The sequence below is a fragment of the Eptatretus burgeri genome, chromosome 3 (genome assembly GCF_056783735.1).
Source record: "Eptatretus burgeri isolate ZD-2024b chromosome 3, Ebu_testis_v1, whole genome shotgun sequence".
In the NCBI taxonomy this organism is placed as follows: domain Eukaryota; kingdom Metazoa; phylum Chordata; class Myxini; order Myxiniformes; family Myxinidae; genus Eptatretus; species Eptatretus burgeri.
In genome coordinates, this window is record NC_140963.1 from 59766404 (window position 1) to 59784853 (window position 18450).

Consider the following 18450-nt stretch of genomic DNA (forward strand, 5'->3'; position numbering starts at 1 on the left):
GAAATGCTCATTGCCAATTATGAGCAAGCATGCTGCTACAAGCTGCACCATGCAAAATATGGCCTGGCAATTTATGTGAAAAAGGAAATCAATTATATCAATATCCCTATCACGGAGCACAGAGGTACTGCCAAAACAACAATGACGGTTGGCAAGCTGACAGATATTAACATCCGCCATCAAATCCTTCCTCTTCTCCAAATTGCTGAATTTCTGACCATCAATTTGGATTTAGATCAGGTCACTTTACCCTGGACATGATGCTTCTGCTTTTCCAACAATGGATGGAGGTCCTAAATGCCAAACATGAGATCAGAGCCATCTCCCGAGACATATCGTGAGCCTTTGATACAGTCTGGCATCCCGCACTGCTCACCAAACTCTCTTTCTATAGTATCCAAGGCAATCTGTACTCGTGGCTTACGGACTTCTTCTCCTGTCACTCAATGTGTGGCTCTTAATGGCACTCTCTCATCTTCTCTTCCTGGCCTGGCATGAGTTGCTCAAGGCAGTGTTCTGGGCCCTGTTCTTTTTCTGGTTTTCATCAATGATCTCTCAGATTCTCTGGAAAAATCCTCTTCATCTCTTTGCTGATGGCTCCACCCTCTGTCGTACCATCTCTCATCCCTCTGATCGACAGGCAGCAGCCTCTTCATTCTCTGCAAGCCTGGATAAAATCACAAGCTGGTCAAGCACTTAGAACATGTCTTTCAATCCTGACAAATCTCACACCCTCACGATATTTCTCTGGAACCCCCGCTCCCCTCCCCCCCCCCGCACCATCTACTTTCTCAACAATCCATTCAAGCTTTTGGGCCTCATTGTCTGCCATGATCTTTCCTGGTTAAGCCACATCTCCATACTGGCCTCCAAAGCCAGTTGCCAACTGGGCATCCCATTTCGTGCAAAATCCTTCCTTGGCACACCTGAGCTTTGAACCACTTACAAAGCTTTCATCTTCAATCTGATGGAACACTGCTCTCCCCTCTGGGGTGGTGCTACTGCCTCACACCTTGCTGGACTTCACACTGTGGAAATCAAGGCTTTCAGTTTCATTGGTATGTCCCACGATGAAACTGAGTTTTTGGGTCTCTCACTCCCTCACTGGAGGCAGGTCGGTAATTTTTTTGGCTTCTGCCATCTCCTCTCCGGCCTTGCCCCCCTGCTCTGTCTGTGCTCTGTCCCCTCTATATTTTTACAGGACACTCAAAGTGTGCCAAAAAAACCCTTCTGGTGAAACTTCCAAAATCAAGAATCATTGCTCACCTTCTCTCTTTCATTCCTCTTGTCTCCTGCCTTGTTATATATGTTCTGTGTGTTTGCTCTTAAATGAGCCTCAACATGGTATACAAAAAAAATCTCCAACCACCCCTCACCCTTCCCCCAAACGAGGAAAGGCCAAACACAACTTTTCCGCTTCCCGAACATCCAACCATATATGTGGGAAACTTTAATAGCCAGCACACAGAATGCGCTATGACACAAACAACAACGAGGAAGCCTCGACAGATTGGACGTCAGCCCAGGATATTCATCTTGTATATGAATCCAAACATCATGCAACCTTTTGATCAGCAAGGTGGGGGAGAGAATACAACCCTGACCTCACACTTGTGTCATCAGACAGAGAAGGTGCTCCTCTCTATCTGTCCAGAAATGTCCTCCCAAACTTCCCACATCGCGAACATAGACCTCATTAGCCAGATTGGGACTGAAATCCTCATCATGTCATTAAAACAAGTTCTGAGATGGAATTTCTGGAAGGCAGACTGGCCTACATTCACTGCTGAGGTGGAGAAAAGCACCCACTGCAACTCCCATCACCAATACCAAAACAGTGTAATGGCTTTGTGGCCTGCTTATTGCTGCAGCAAAGAAAAATATTCGCCAAAGTATTAGAGAGCAGTGCATCCCCTGTTGGAGCCCTGAGTGTGATGCCCTCCTCTAACAACATCAACAATCTGGAGACCCAGTAACAGCCCCAGCACTGATTGAATCCCTAGACATCTGCAGACAACAAAAGTGGCTGTACTGTGCGTCGAATCAATGGACTTTACACACTCAAGTCATCGGACCTGGGGCCTCTTGAGGAAACGAGGCATTTAACCCAGCAGAGGCCATCAACCCGTAAGGAAGTGCCAATGCTGTTCCTGCCAAATTGGTTGCCAACTCAAGGGGGTCCCTTTCAACACAATTAATATAAACAGAAGGTCAAGAAGAAACTCCGAAAAGTAACGACAACCTGTCCAGACATTCCCCACTGTCAGACCTCTTTTCCTTTGAGGTGTACAACTGAATGCCGGACTGTTAGTCACGAAGAGTGGTAAAGCTGACATAAAACATGGCATTCCACAGGACTTTCTCCACCACCTTGGTCCACTGGCAAGACAATGGCTTCCAGCACTCTTCCCAACTGTGATAGAAACTAGCCACATTCCCCAAATTTGATGAGAGCCGAGAGGCAATTATGATAGCCCTGCCAAAACTGGGCAAACAAACTAATGACCCAGAGAGCTACAAGCTCATCTCACCGCTCTGCAGAACTGAAATGCTTCTGGAGTGGCTCGTCCTTCAAAGAATGAACCCTGTCATCAATCCATCCCTTTCTCAAGAACATGCTGGCTTCAGACCTCAACACACTTGCTGTGAGCAAGTCTTTTCCATCACCACGAACATCTAGGCTAGTTTTCACTGCAATCTTCAAACCAGAGCACCATTCGTAGACCTTTCTTTGACCTATGACATTGTGTGGAAACATGGACTGATGCTCAAGCTGACCCTGTTGCTGCCATGTGCCAAAATACTTCACTTGATGCAGACATTACTGAACAACAGAAGGATGAGACGATATCAGTACTCCAAGAACACTTAACAATGGTATCCCACTACACAGGGTAGTGTCCTTGTGCCACTGCTTTTTCACATGCACACAAGCGACATGTCCACCACAGCACCGTGGAAATTCACATACGCTGACGACATTGCTTTGACAACACAGACACAGTCTTTCCAAGATTTCAAAACCACGCTGATGACTGATCTGTCAATAATGGCTGAATACCTCCACAAGTGGAGACTGCGACCAAGTCCAAACAAGTTCATAATCTCTGCATTCCATCTTAACAATCGCAAGACACACAACACCTTCAACATTACCTTCTGTGGAGAAAAAGTGTGTCATAGTCCAACTTCCACCCACCTTGGACTAACCTTTTACTGCTACAAAACTTACCATGACCTCTTCTGTAAGCCTGCCACGAAAACAAAGATTCAAGTGAATATTATTCGTATGCTCGTTGGCACAAGTTGGGATGCAAAAGCTACCACCATTTGCCCTTCCGCCATCGCTCTGGCTGAATGCTGTGCCCACATCTGTGCCTCAAACAATTACCCCCGAACTCGACACACATCTTCATTCAGCAATGAGGGTAATCACTAGAACTCTGAAACCAACCCCAGTTCAGTGACTACTAGTCCTGTCAATGGGACACAGCACAGAGGTAATCCACCGAAAAAGCAATAGTCCAGATCTTCCTGTCCCCAGAGACCTGAAAGAAATCCCAACTTGCCACATGATCTCTCAAAACCCTTTTTGGTCGCAATCTCAGCAGCTTCTACTCCACAACACGGAAGAATATTGGAGGAAAGCGAGAGCCGATAACACAATTTCCAACAAATACAGTACATCATTCCCAATACAAGAATCATTTAACCTGGTTTCAATCTTCTGAGGAGCATGTGGACAATCCTCAACAGAACAAGTGAAATCCTTCAATACAGCGCGTGTGGTGAAGCAAATGAGTACACTAATGTTAAAATATGCAATTTATGCTTTTTCAGTTGAAAAACAATTAAAAAGCGAACTTAATATTTGAAATGTAAAAATCTTGTTATTATTGTGATAAGCACCTTTATATATACAGTAGCAGAAGGAATGAAATCGTTCGATACAGCATGGCAGGGGACCGTAAAAAGAATGATAGCATAAGAAGAACTTAGCTTTCAGCGTTCGGCGATCAGCGCGAAATGCGATGGTGGGCGGAAATGACGTCTTTCGTTCGTTCGTACATGAGGGGAGCGTTTCTTCGTTTTTTTTTCCATCAAGCAGTATATTAAATGGTTTTCACATATATAACATTAGTTTCACAAATTTCTATTTGAAATACTCGGGTATTTCCGTCAATTGTCTCCATTTCCCTCAAGGTTACGCACTGCATCTACCGGATGGCCGTCATTGGCTGTCTTGAGGCACGTGGGGGGGGGGGGGACACCGGAGACGTGGGAGACGTGGTAGACGCCAGCGGGGACATTTCAAACTCGGTGCAATTGTATACAGCGCACGCGCTGTAATAAGGACTGGACATGGATGATGTGGCCACCTGATGCACAAGTGGCACCTCAAAACCTCACCTGGCTGTAACTGCAGAAACCTTGACCAAACCATGAAGCACATCATAACATCCTGTCCCTGACACAAGTTTCAGGGTGACATAATGGAGTTAAACTCTCCCAAGCAGGGTATTGAACTGGTTATGGGACTTACAACTGAAACTGTGACAATAGCTGTTCAGCCATACAAAGAAGAAGAAGTACTTCCCTATCCCCACTACTTTGAGATACCTATCCAACTCAATTTTAATATTATCCACTGACTACTGTTACAACCCTTGCAGGAAGACTATTCGATGCATTCACCACTCTGAGTGAAAGACCCCGACCTCACTATCGTCGTCATACCTCTCCTCTTATTTACCCATACACTGTGACCCCTTCATCCTGTCAGTGCCTATTCTGCAGAAGAAGAAAAAGTTCTGCAATTATTTTGTCCCAACCCTTCATGATTTTAAACATCTCTATCAGATTCCCTTGCAATTGTATCCTTTCCAATGTAGAATGTACTGCCTCTTGCAGCCGCTCATCGTTGCTTCGTCGAGCTCGGCCTGGGATCAATATAGTTTCTCGACGCTGAACCCACTTTATGGTAACTGTGTCCTTCCTGAGATGCAGTGACCAAAACCTTACACAATATTCTGGAAGAGGCCTCACTAAATTCCTACACAGAGCTAACACAACCTCTTTTCATTCCTAATTGATCCAAATGTGAATGCAATCTAAAACCCTGTTAGCTTTAACTATATCTGCCTGGCAATGTGATTTCTGCTTACCCCCAGGATCTATTATGACCCCCAGATCCTTCTCGTGTCACAAGCTCGAAGACTGCCCCTTGCATTAAAAATCCCCAATTCCGTTATTCTTACCCAGCCCCATCATCTCACATTTCTTCGTGTTAAACTGCATCTGCCAATCTTTTGCCCAATCAATTAAAGTATCTGGACTTTCCTGAATCTGATGATCCCATCTTCACTTTCTTGCTTACCTCCGAGTTGAGTGTCATTTGCCAATTTGGAAAGCCATCTCTCAACCCCATGATCCAATCATTGATTAAATTATGACTTTTTAATGCAACTTTTATCATGTGAGGAACAACCAAAGAAAAAGAAATAATGGAAGAAAAAGAGAAAGAACAAAACGGAGTATTGAGGCGGCTGCTGTTATGTCAAGCGATGTTTATTCATACCCTCCAAAGCCTTGACATTCATGTTGTTGTCGAGAAGAAGTGCCTCCACTCAAACTTAATCTTCACTCTTCCAACTATCGCCTGGGTCTACAGCATGCGACATGCAGCCGAACAAGACTTGAATGCACTAAAGAAACCCGTCCGGCTGTCTTGATGTCCCACACAGCATGTCAGAGGCAAGATCTTCCACGGCTGTGGTTTGAGACCTGCCCTTCATTTACCCCAGACATATTGAAGCATGAAGACCGAGTGTGTGGTGGCAACACTTCATACAAATGCTGTCGATGCACTCTGAAGGGGGAATAACAATGTGAATTTAATGAATGGCTATAAATTCTCGAAGTGCTAATTTCTTAAAATACAACCCCTTGCATCCAGTGTTTGCAGAATAAGGCTCAGGTTAAGTACAATGTCGAAGCTACGTTTAAATAAAAACTACATAATTGATTACAAATCTTCTATTAGCTACTCAATCGGTTCATGGTTAATGTGGACGTTTTACTGGAGAATGTGTAAAAATCAATAACTAAATACTGAATTGATGTGCAATGATATTGTGCACCCTGAGCAAGCAATAGTGAAAGTGGTATTGACACTGAACAACATTCTGGGTTAAAAAAGAAAAGAAAAGATGGAAGCCAAAGTTCTTGAGGGCTGTGGAACAGTCACATCATTCAGTTCCTTGTAAAGAAGAGCATGAAACCAACTGAGATTCACAGAACACCCTCTGCACCATTCGGTGATGCATGTCTTTCATGTAGTTTGTTTAAATGTTGCAGTGAGTTCAAAAATGGCCATGAAATGGTGAGCAATCTTGAGTCTTCTCACTTGCAGCCAACTACGTTCACTCAAACAAAACATGAAAAGCATTGAACTCATGATTATGTCGAACATCTGGACTACGATACGTGAAATTGCAGGAGATTTGGATGTCAGTGTTGGAAGCATGGAAACAATAATCCATACTCACTTGAAATTCAACAATGTTGGTGCAATGCAAAAAAAAAAAAATCTCAAGGGACTCGAGTATTATTGCATATATGGGTTGGGAAGTTCTAAATCATCCCCATATCGTCCAAACTCACCACTTTGTGGTTTTCATCTCTTTTGGACCACTTAGGGACATCTGGAAAGCATTACGTTTATGAATGATGAACACTGCTCTGGCTTTGATCCCATTCCAAAGATTTCTACGCAGATGGCATCAAGGTGCTGGCACATTGATTCGACAAGCATGTTAACGGATGCATGGGATTACCTTAAGAGAATGGGGAAGTTTAAGCTCCTACTTTCTTTTTAATTTTATTGAATAAAAAGTCCACATCCAGATTAAACCGCCTTCGTAAAATTACAAAAGCCCCTGCCTGCTAAATTACACTGCAGCCGCAGGTACCTCTCATGATTCCAACTTCTCAGCCTGGCTCTTGGGAAACATTTCATTATGCTTTGCATATTTTCAGCCGTGTGTTTATGTAATCAAAAACTGAAACCAGATATGTTTATGAAATCAAAACCTCGATAAATTGGGAACATTGCAGTGTTTATGCATGCTGTTGTAATATTATGTTTCGATCACTTATCCGCCATTCCTCTGTGCGTATTTCCACCGAGAAATTATTGACATGACGTCTTTTCGCACATCACCGATGTGCACTCGAGAAAAGTAGCGCCGAACTGGATTGCCGTTTGGATCAATAAGAAACTTCTCGAAGTTCCATTTGATGTCACTGACTTTCATTGGCTTCCAAAAGAGCCGGTTCACAGGATCGCCAAAAGAGCTTCCAACAGGAGGGCATGTGTTCTGCACAACAAACAAGTTGGTGAGTTGTGAAAATTCGATTTCCATTCAATCATAAAGGTTGGCAAGGTTTCCTTTTTAAAGATGAAGGCACTTTATTCAAGGTTTTAGTCGAACACGTCAAAAACTGACAGTTCATCAAAAACCGTTTTTCTACGAAAGTGAACGCCAACAGCAATAAAGAAAAAACAAGAAGTTACTGAATTGGCTTTTGTTTATTACATACCTTCAGAAAGGTGAATAAAGGCTGCTCATTTTCACCATTGACATCATTTTTCTGGAAAATCTGAAAATTTGGTTCAAATCCTCGTCCGGGTCGGACGTGCCTTTGTTCAGGGTGCAGGGTTGGAGTGGGGAGAATGGGCAAGTGTGGGTGGTAGAATAAATATAAACACAAATAGATTGTGTAAAACTGTACAAAGTGGACATTAATTTTAATATAAACAAGTCTGAAGACGACGATGGTTCACGAGCGGTATTTGACGATGTAGATTGTTTCAGAAGTCAAGGATGAGACAATGTGATAATGTTTGACCAAGTCATAAAAATTATCAACATGATGTGGTACGAGTGACGGGTTATTAGCTGCAAAATGTCGAAAACCCGGTTTCGTTCAACAACGAAACTTTCAAAATTTGACCTTTGCATAACCTTTAAAGGTCACAAAACAATGTTTTGGACATTAAAATAAGGAAGCAGGATACGTGCTATAGCTTATTGGAGTGAGTTCGTTGAAGAAGGTCGAAAACCCGGTTCGATTCCCACAACTTTGAAAATTTGACCTTTGTGAACTTTAAAAGTCAAAGGTCAAGGATTATGACCTTTGGTGCAAAACTTCATATGGAACATTCCAGGAACAATATAACGTCATATAGGCTATATGGCATTTCGCAGTCCTCGGATTATCCATACTTTGATGAAATCAGCGTAAAAACAAACTTGAAGGGGGCGCCACGGGAAAGGTGTTCGAGATAGAGCAAAAATTTCAAGACTTTAGGTGGGGAATGACCTCAAGATTATGCATAAAAAATATTGTCATCCTCGCTCTCAAAGTTTGGGCGGTCGTATGACTTTTATGTCAAAATTCGTAATTTTCCAAGTTCGTGACCTTGTGACCTTGACCTTGGGACGAAAATGAAAAATAGAGCTCTGTGGGCTATGCAGGTGCCATTGGGCTAACCAAATACCGAAACCCCTGCCAGATTCGACAAACCCCTCGGAGAAGATGCAAATTGAAATCAGCTACCCCCTAAAAACACATGTTTTTTGGGCGTGGCTCCGCCCATAATGGGCGCACCATGCCCATTCTCAGGAAAACACAACTAGATCATGATATAAACCTCCCACCAAAATTTTATCAGGATCGGATCAAAACCCACGGAGCTATGCTCAGGACAGACAGACAGACAGACAGACAAGCCAGTAAGCGGACATGGGTAGTCGCCTACCCAATAGAACCTGACGCGATGGGCCCGTTCGATGGGGAATGACCTGAGGATTAATCACAAGAAAATTCATGATTCTAGCTTCAAGGGTTAATGCTGCAGATTGTTTTTTCGTTAAAATGCCCCCACATTTAGAGGTTTTTCGGCCGTTGCTAGGCAACGGAGGGGTCCATAGCAACGGTTCTCTCTCACACATAACTAGGACATACCATGAACCTTCCATACCAGTTTCATGTATATCTGACTCATAGTCTGAGATATAACGAACTTCGTTTTTTTATTGTTTTCGACCAGGGTTCATTCAAAGTCTATCTTCTCCGACAGTTTTCATAGGATCCGGCTGGAATATTTTGACAATATGGCTTAATGTACTGCCCACAGTCGCTCATGGCCTGATTTTTGATTTTCGAAAAAATAAATTTTTTATGATTTTTCAAAAATTTCAAAGTCCCGTTGCTAGGCAACGGTGGTGTCCATTGCAACGGTTCTCATTTGCACACAACGAGGTCATGTTATGAACCTACCAACCCAGTTTCATCGAAATCGCCATTGTATTAACTGAAATCGCCATTTTAAATACTGATAATAAGGGTAGAACAAATCTCAAAAAAAACATTCTTGGAAATTTTTTTTTTTTCGACGAGATCGACTACCCAACAGACAGACAGACATACAGACAGACACACAACAAGTAAATGAAAAATCGTGCTTAGCATGACACTTGGCGAATTAGCTGACCTTTCCGTGTGGTGGTCCAAGCTGTAATTTCATGGAATGTGTGGTGTTTATTTGTTCGTACATTAATGAAATGACGCGACGTCACAAATAACAAATATCAGGCGCGCGTTGTCATTGTAACGGCAGCAGATTGAAAATTTTCACAACTCATTTAAAGCCACCATGTGACATTCAACAACTTATCATCGGTGCTTGTTGCCTTCATTCTGATCGTAGAAAATATTTGAAAATACCTTGGAACATTGCTTTTCAACCAGCTTTACGATCCCGTTATCAGGTTTGAAATATGTTGTAAAACAAAAATATGTATTTTATGTGTGTGTTTTTCATGTTTTGGGTGACCCTGACCTTGACCTTGGGTCAATTTCGATCAAACTTTGCACACATGTTAATATTACATGCATAAATAGACAGTATAAAATTTCAATATAATAAGTGCAAAACTGTTTGAGAAATAGCCATGTATAATTCACAAAATTCCCCATTGGTTTATAATGGGCGATAATATAAAGTGATGCAGAATCCAGATCCTGATCTTGAACATCACCAAAAGTCAGATATCTTTTTGCACTGTGGATTTCTATCGGCTGTTAAAATTTCATCCAAATCGGTTAAGAATTGTGACCTGTAGAACGAATAGAATTTTTTTTAAATCACGCCAATAGCTAAAAACCTTGACGTCATATGCTTGTGAAAACTGTCCATAATTTGTAGTAACATGCATTTTAAAACATTTAGATATTCCATTGAAGTTTGTTTTGGCGTCAACAGGAAGTCGCTACAACTTCCGGTTACCGAGTTATGTTCAAAAGCTTGTTTTCACCTTTTTTGACGTAATGTCGTGACGTTAAGTGTGATTATGACGTGATTTGATCGCAGACTATTTCAGCAAGATTGGCTATCACGTGTTAAAATTTGAGAATGATTGCTTCAGTAGTTTCGGCTGTACACGAGCGTGAATATATTTTTTTAAATGACGTCAAGAGGCAAAACTTTGACGTCATACGCTTGCGAAAACTATGCGTAATTTGTAATAAGATGCATTTAGTAATCATTTAGATATTTGAATGAAGTTTAATTTGGCGTCAACCGGAAGTCGCTACGAGTTCTGTCCAAAAATGTGTTTTCACGTTGTGTGACGTCACGTCACGACGTTTAGTCCGATTAAGATGGGGTTTGGACACGGACCGTATCAGGTGGATTGCCTATCAGGTGTAAAAATTTTAGAACGACTGGTCCAGCCGTTTGGGCTGTAGACGACCGGACAAACAAACAAACCAACAAACGGAACAGACCAACATACTTGACAAAATCGAAGATTTCGCCAAGTAATAACGAATATAGTGGTCACCTATTTTTTTCGTGAAAATATTTTTTCGTCAATCAAAAGATTGTGTAAAACTGTACAAAGTGGACATTAATTTTAATATAAACTATTCAAATAGGCCAGAGCTTTATAACTTGGAGCTATGGCTTCTCTGCATAAGTTATAGTATTTAAAACCGGCATCCATTTTCTTATGCTTCACGACTTATGGGTGAGATTTGATACCAAGTTTCCAGCAACTCAAGACAATGCATGATGTACAAATGCAAAACTGAATGTAATAACATTAACAGATGTTTATTCACAAGAATTCATGCTCATGGAATTGATAATTCGAATTATCGATGGACATCAAACCGTGATATGGAGGATGGCGATCGAGACAAATTTCCGTGGGGCATAGTCAAGATGGACGTCTGAACCGCCATTACTTCCCATCCATTGACACAGATTCAGAATAGCTTTGTTCAGTTTCACCAAGGCCCATTATTACAGTTTCAGCAAAACTTAAAAGCCCAAATACAGTCTCATGATATTATGGCAAATGTTCCTGTACACTATAGTTATTCAGCTGAACATTAACTCCATTGTAAACAACAAGACCTGCCCTGGCTAACCTCAGTACAAATGATGTTTGATAATTTCAGCACAGAACTAGCAGTCTGCATTGGTGGAACAACAGAATAAAAACATAACACTAAAATGGATAGTTATCCACAGTAACAAAACAACAAAACCCCAAAAAAAATCACAAGGTGCTGACATTTCTAGCCTTACCCTTCATCACAGACAGTTCCCCTGTAAAAGAGACACAGGAATGGGGTAGGGGTTGATAAAGGTGGGTGTCCTCACCGTTGACGTGCTACAGGAAAGCAATACCTATTGAACCGAGGTGAAAGCGACATGATTGAGGTATTGCTGAGGATGTACACGTCATGAGTGATGTGTTGGTCAAAGGAAGAACAACAAGTGTGTTTTCTTCGTCGATTGGGCAGACACTAAAGGAGATTGACAAAGACCCGTGTCCCCACATTTGACGGACAAAATGTCCTTCAAAAAACAAAACCTGACAATAACGAACAAATTCCTCTCACCGATTTATCTACTGCATTTCCTGTTCACTTTGCAACAAACTTTATCACAGTGAAACTGGACGACGGCTGCGAGACTGTTTTTGTGAACATCGCAACATATCAGAAATAACCATAGTGATAATGCGTAAACCAGTCTCTCGTCATTTTCACCGAACAGGACACTATCCATCATGTGATATCAGGAGATGAGAGGGGTGAGAGGGGGGAAGGAAAAAAAACAGGGGAACAGAGACATGGGGAGATCTGTGGAAGGGAGAGGGATGGGCAGGGTACACGGGGTAAACAAGGTGGACACAAAAGAGATGTTCAGGTCCTCACATGACAGGGACTTTCAGGAAGGAAAGCAGGGAATTTGAAGGAGGTGGGTTTGAGGAGGATTAGCGGGGGTAGAAACAATCGTGGTTTTGGATGGGAGAAGATAAGAGATGATGGTGAACGGCTGTTTTGAAGACCTGGAGGGAAGATGGGATTGAATAAAGTGTGGGAGTTTGTTCCAAGGGCAGGGAAAAAAGAGGAATGGAAGAGTGAAGATGAGCAGTGATTTTTGATTTTGGTAGTTTTACCTGAAGTGGGTTGCTGGCGGACCTTGAGCTTCCTCAGGAAATATGGGGGGGGGGACATATTGCAGACAGAGCAGGACGTGTGAGGCTGGAGATTTGACGACAATACAAAAAAGACCACCGACCTGCCTGCGGTGAGAGAGTGAGAGGCCCAAAGACTCTGCCCCATCGTCGGACATACCAATGACCCTAAATGCCTTGGTTTCCACAGCGTGAAGCCAAGAAAGGTGGGAGGCAGGAGCACCTGCCCAGAGTGGAGAGAAGTACTCCATCAGGCTGTGGATGAAAGCTTTGTATGAGGTCAGGATCGCAGGTGTGCCAAGGAAGGTCTTTGCACGACGGAGGATGCCCAGTCAGTGACTGGTTTGTAGGCCAGCTTGGAAATGTAACTCAAATAAAAGCATTTCATCAAATAACCTTTGATCATCAGTGCCAAATGGTTTGAATGAAAAGTTTTCCTTCTGTTATCGTTGCGGGAACAGCGATAAGGAGTTCACAGGAGTAATATAGACAAGTTATGGCATCAATGAACATCGAAGCATAAGTGTTTGGTTTCAGTTTAAAATGACAGGACAAGTGTCGATGTGTGTTCATCAGCTAACAAATTTGGCCCCTCCCTTCCGTAATGTGTCGAAGGACCTCCGACCAAATCGATAAAGAGGATTTTCCTGAGAGTCAGAGAGATCATCATTGAAGATCAGGAATAGGACTGGGCCCAGAACACTGCCTTGGGGCACTCCCACCTTGATAGGGAGAGGACATGAAAGGATTCTGTTGAGTGCCACTCATTGGCTATGAGAGTCGAGGAAATCAGTAAGCCATGTGTGGAGTTGGCCTAAAATGCCAGAGGCAGAGAGTTTGGAGAGTAAGGCAGGAATACCAGACAATCAAAAGCACAAGATATGTCGAGAGACAGCCCTGAACTCATGTCTGAGATTGAGGGCCTGCATCCATTGTTCCATGGTGGAGTGACCTGATCTGAAACGAAAGTGCTGCTCTAAGATGTGGTTTTCGAGAATAGGAATGATTTCATATCAAGAGCGATGATGAATTCAATGACCTTGCTGATGATTGGAAGTAAGCTGATCGCTCTGTAGTTCGGGGATCCAGTTTGCACCTTTTCATGCAATGCCGTGATGTCGTTGGATTTCCGAGCAGATGGAAAATGACAGCAAAAATGACAGGGTGAAAAGGCAGAGAGAGGATGTGCAAGAGCAGCAGAGCAGGTTTTTTTTAGATACGTGAGCTGATGCCATCCGGTCCAGGAGTGGAGTCAGAGTTGAGGGTTGAAAGAGCCTTCTCAGGTGCAAAAGTCTCGGAGCAGTTGGATATGACAGGGAAGGATGGGTACTGATAATGAGGGGTTGGGGACACAAGATTTGGAAGCAAAATTTCCTCCCTTTGTTTGTCTTCTCATTCTATCTTCCCTCTTCTTCGTCTTCTTATTCTTCCTCTCCGCTCCTCCTCTCCATCAACACGTCACTCATAATGTTTCACACTCTGAGCAATACGTCACGCGTGATGTGCACACCTCTTTCCGATCGGTGTTCCCCATTCCCAGCACGTCAGTGATGACATCATATGTCGAAGTCTTCTTTTACAAACCCCGACACCATTTCCTTTCTCTTTTGCTCCGACGAAGGGTAAGACCCGAAACGTCAGCTTCTCTTTTCTTTCACAGCAGATCAATTACCATTTAAGATCTGTATTTGCTGTTTGGTTTTGACATCAATCATGATGCTGCTGAAAACATTGATCTGATTGGTATTTCTCAATTGGTAGTACATCAACTGTGAGGCCATAGGTGACTTTACTCACTCTATATCAACCCCTGCCCCAATTCCAGGAGGTCTCTCTCCCTCTTTTACTCCAACGAATGGTGAGGCCTGGAATGTCAGCACCTCGTGACTCCTCGCGGTGGATAACTCCAACCACTTTATTCTAAATTTTAACCTGAGCACAAATTCAGGACGAACATCAAGATGAACTCATTAATTTATTGAAGCAGGAACCTTAACCCTCATTCCATACAACTGCATGTCCACAATAATAGCATGGTGATGAAATGGGTAGCACAATGGGGGAGACAATGAAGGAAAGAAGAAAAATATGTGTTAAACCTAAAATATTTACCATAGCATCAATTCCAGCACTTACACTCAGTGAGCACATTAACATGGATGAATGGTATCTTAATAAAAAGATAAACTCGACTGCAGCAATGTACGTGTACTGTGATGCAGGACAGTGTACTGCAAGGATACACGGGGTAAATAGAGTCTGTTCTTTTCATATTATGCTTCATCCTTTGGCCGACTCTTATGTTTCTGTGTTTAGTACAACAAAAACATTTGCAATCAAAATGGCAAGACAAGCATTTATGTTGCTTTATGGGGGTGATATGGATATCTCATCTTGCATACTGCACTTTTCACCTACCGAATACATATGATAAGATGTTTAGCTCATAAATGGATAGCTCATCTATAACATAGTTCATCGAGCATATACAATGCCTCCAGAAAGTGTTCTTCTTCTTCCTCTTTCGGCTTACTCCCGTTAGGGGTCGCCACAGCGGACCAACCGTCTCCATTTCGCTCTATCCTCCACATCTTCCATTGACACTCCAACCACCCGCATGTCCGCCCTCACCGCATCCATGAACCTCTTCTTTGGCCTTCCTCTTCTCCTCCTGCCTGGCGGCTCCATCTTCAACATCCTTCTCCCGACATACTCCGTTTCCCTCCTGTGCACATGTCCAAACCATCTCAATCTCGCCTCTCTCACTTTGTCTCCAAACCGTCCTACCTGCGCTGTCCCTCGAATACACTCATTTCTTATCCTGTCCATCCTCGTCACTCCCAACGAGAATCGCAGCATCTTTAACTCTGCCACCTCCAGCTCCGCTTCCTGTCTTATTGTTAGTGCCACCGCCTCCAAACCGTACAACATAGCTGGTCTCACTACCGTCTTATATACTTTCCCCTTCACTCTTGCAGCTACCCTTCTGTCACAAATCACTCCTGCAACTCTTCTCCACCCACTCCATCCTGCCTGCACTCTCTTTTTCACTTCTCTCCCACACTCTCCGTTACTTTGGACAGTTGATCCCAAGTATTTAAACCCATCCACCTTCACCACCTCAACTCCTTGCAACTGCACCATACCACCACCCTCCCTCTCATTTACGCACATGTACTCCATCTTACTCCGACTGACTATCATTCCCCTTCTCTCCAGTGCGTACCTCCACCTCTCAAGGCACGCTTCAGCCTGCTCCCTACTCTCCCTACAGATCATGATGTCATCCGCGAACATCATAGTCCATGGAGACTCCAGTCTGATCTCGTCCGTCAACCTGTCCATCACCATTGCAAACAGGAAAGGGCTCAGAGTCGATCCTTGGTGCAATCCCACTTTAACCTTAAACCGGTCCGTCATTCCTACCGCACACCTCACCACTGTCACACTGTCCTCATACATATCCTGCACGATCCTCACATACTTCTCCACCACTCCCGACTTCCTCATACAATACCACAACTCCTCTCTTGGCACCCTATCATAAGCTTTCTCTAAATCCACAAACACACAATGTAACTCCTTCTGGCCTTCCCTATACTTCTCCATCAACATTCTCAAAGCAAACATCGCATCAGTGGTGCTCTTTCCTGGCATAAACCCATATTGCTGCTCACAGATCGTCACCTCTCCTCTCAACCGAGCTTCCACTACTCTTTCCCACAACTTCATGGTGTGGCTTAACAACTTTATCCCTCTGTAATTTCCACAGCTCTGCACATCACCCTTATTCTTGAAAATCGGAACCAGCACACTTAATCTCCACTCCTCCGGCATCCTCTCACTTTCCAAGACTTTATTAAACAATCTGGTTAACAACCCCACTGCCATCTCTCCTAAGCACTTCCATGCCTCCACTGGTATACCATCTGGGCCAACCGCCTTTCCACTTTTCATCTTGTTCATAGCAGTCCTCACTTCATCCTTGCTGATCCACCCCACTTCCAGATTCACTATCTCCACCTCTTCCAACCTTCTCTCTCTCTCATTTTCTTCATTCATCAGCTCCTCAAAGTACTCCATCCACCTTCTCAACACACTCTCCTCGCTCGTCAGCACATTCCCATTTGCGTCCTTTATCACCCTAACCTGCAGCACATCCTTCCCAGCTCGGTCCCTCTGTCTTGCCAATCGGTATAAATCCTTTTCCCCTTCTTTTGTATCCAACTTCTCATACAGCTCGTCATATGCCTTTTCCTTGGCCTTAGCCACCTCTCTTTTTGCTTTTCGACGCCACTCCTTGTACTCCTGCCGACTTTCTTCATCCCTCTGACTATCCCACTTCTTTTTCGCCAACCCCTTCTTCCTTAAACTTTCCTGTACTTCCTCATTCCACCACCAAGTCTCCTTATCTTCCTTCCTCTGTCCAGATGTCACACCAAGTACCTTCCTAGCTATCTCCCTCACAACTTCTGCTGTCGTTGCCCAATCATCCCACCCATCTTTACCACCATCCAACGCCTGTCTCACCTCCTCCCTAAATTTCACGCAACAGTCTTCCTCCTTCAGCTTCCACCATCTGGTCCTTGGTTCAGCCCTCACTCTCTTCCTCAACCTCACCTCTAAAGTCATCCTACAGACCACCAATCGATGCTGTCGAGCTACACTCTCCCCTGCCACAACCTTACAGTCACTAATCTCTTTCAGGTTGCATCTCCTACTTAAGATGTAATCCACCTGTGTGCACTTTCCTCCACCATTGTATGTCACCCTGTGTTCCTCCTTCTTCTTGAAATACGTATTTACCACTGCCATTTCCATTCTTTTTGCAAACTCTACCACCATTTGCCCTTCCACATTTCTCTTGTTGAGACCGTACCTCCCCATCACCTCCTCATCCTCTTTATTCCCTTCCCCAACATGTCCATTGAAATCTGCTCCAATCACCACTCTTTCATCCTTGGATACACTCTCCACCACTTCATCTAACTCACTCCAGAAATCTTCTTTATACTCCATCTCACACCCCATATGTGGGGCATATGCACTGATGACATTCATCATCACCCCTTCAATTTCCAACTTCACACTCATCACTCGGTCAGACACCCTCCTCACCTCCAATACCCTCTTGACATGATCTTCCTTCAGGATTATCCCGACACCATTTCTCCTCCCATCCACACCATGGTAGAACAGTTTGAAACCACCTCCAATGCTCCTCGCCTTACTCCCCATCCACTTGGTCTCTTGTACACACAGTATGTCCACCTTTCTTCTCTCCATCATATCAGCCAACTCTCGCCCTTTGCCAGTCATCGTCCCAACATTCAGAGTTCCAACTCTCACCTCCACACTTCTACCCTTCCCCCTCTCCCACTGCCTCCGGACTCGCCTTCCCCGTCTCCTTCTCCTCCTTCGCCCAGCAGTAGCACAATTTCCACTGGTACCCTGCTGACCACCGGTACCGGTGGCGGTCGTTGGTAACCCGGGCCTCGACCGATCCGGTATGGAAATTCGTTTTGTTGTCCGCATAATGATTTGGCATAGGTTTTTACGCCGGATGCCCTTCCTGACGCAACCCTGGTCGCCTCTTACGACACACAGGGATATGGTACACCTATTCTAACCGGGGCATACACCGGGCCCAGTACAACTGGTGCTCATTTCGCCGACCTCGGAAGGATGGCAGGCTGAGTCAACCCCCTGGTGTTTTCGACTTGGTTTTATATATATATATATATATATATATATATATATATATATATATATATATATATATATATATATATACATTATATATATATATATATATATATATACACATTATATATATACATATACATACATATATTAATTCAGTGTCCCAACGGGGCTTGAACTCAGGACC

The 18450-nt window shown here is 43.6% G+C and overlaps 1 pseudogene across 1 annotated transcript in view; it reads right to left on the reverse strand.

Annotated features, from left to right (window-relative positions):
• Positions 1–5550: 5550 nt before the first annotated feature.
• The window catches only part of LOC147030004 (glutathione peroxidase 3-like), a 42407-nt pseudogene continuing 29507 nt past the window's right edge, over positions 5551–18450 (reverse strand). The window contains exons 4-5 of the transcript XR_015056171.1: positions 7603–7702; positions 5551–7379 (exon numbers count right to left, since the gene is read on the reverse strand). The product of XR_015056171.1 is annotated as a glutathione peroxidase 3-like (transcript). The remainder of the gene's footprint in view (positions 7380–7602; positions 7703–18450) is intronic.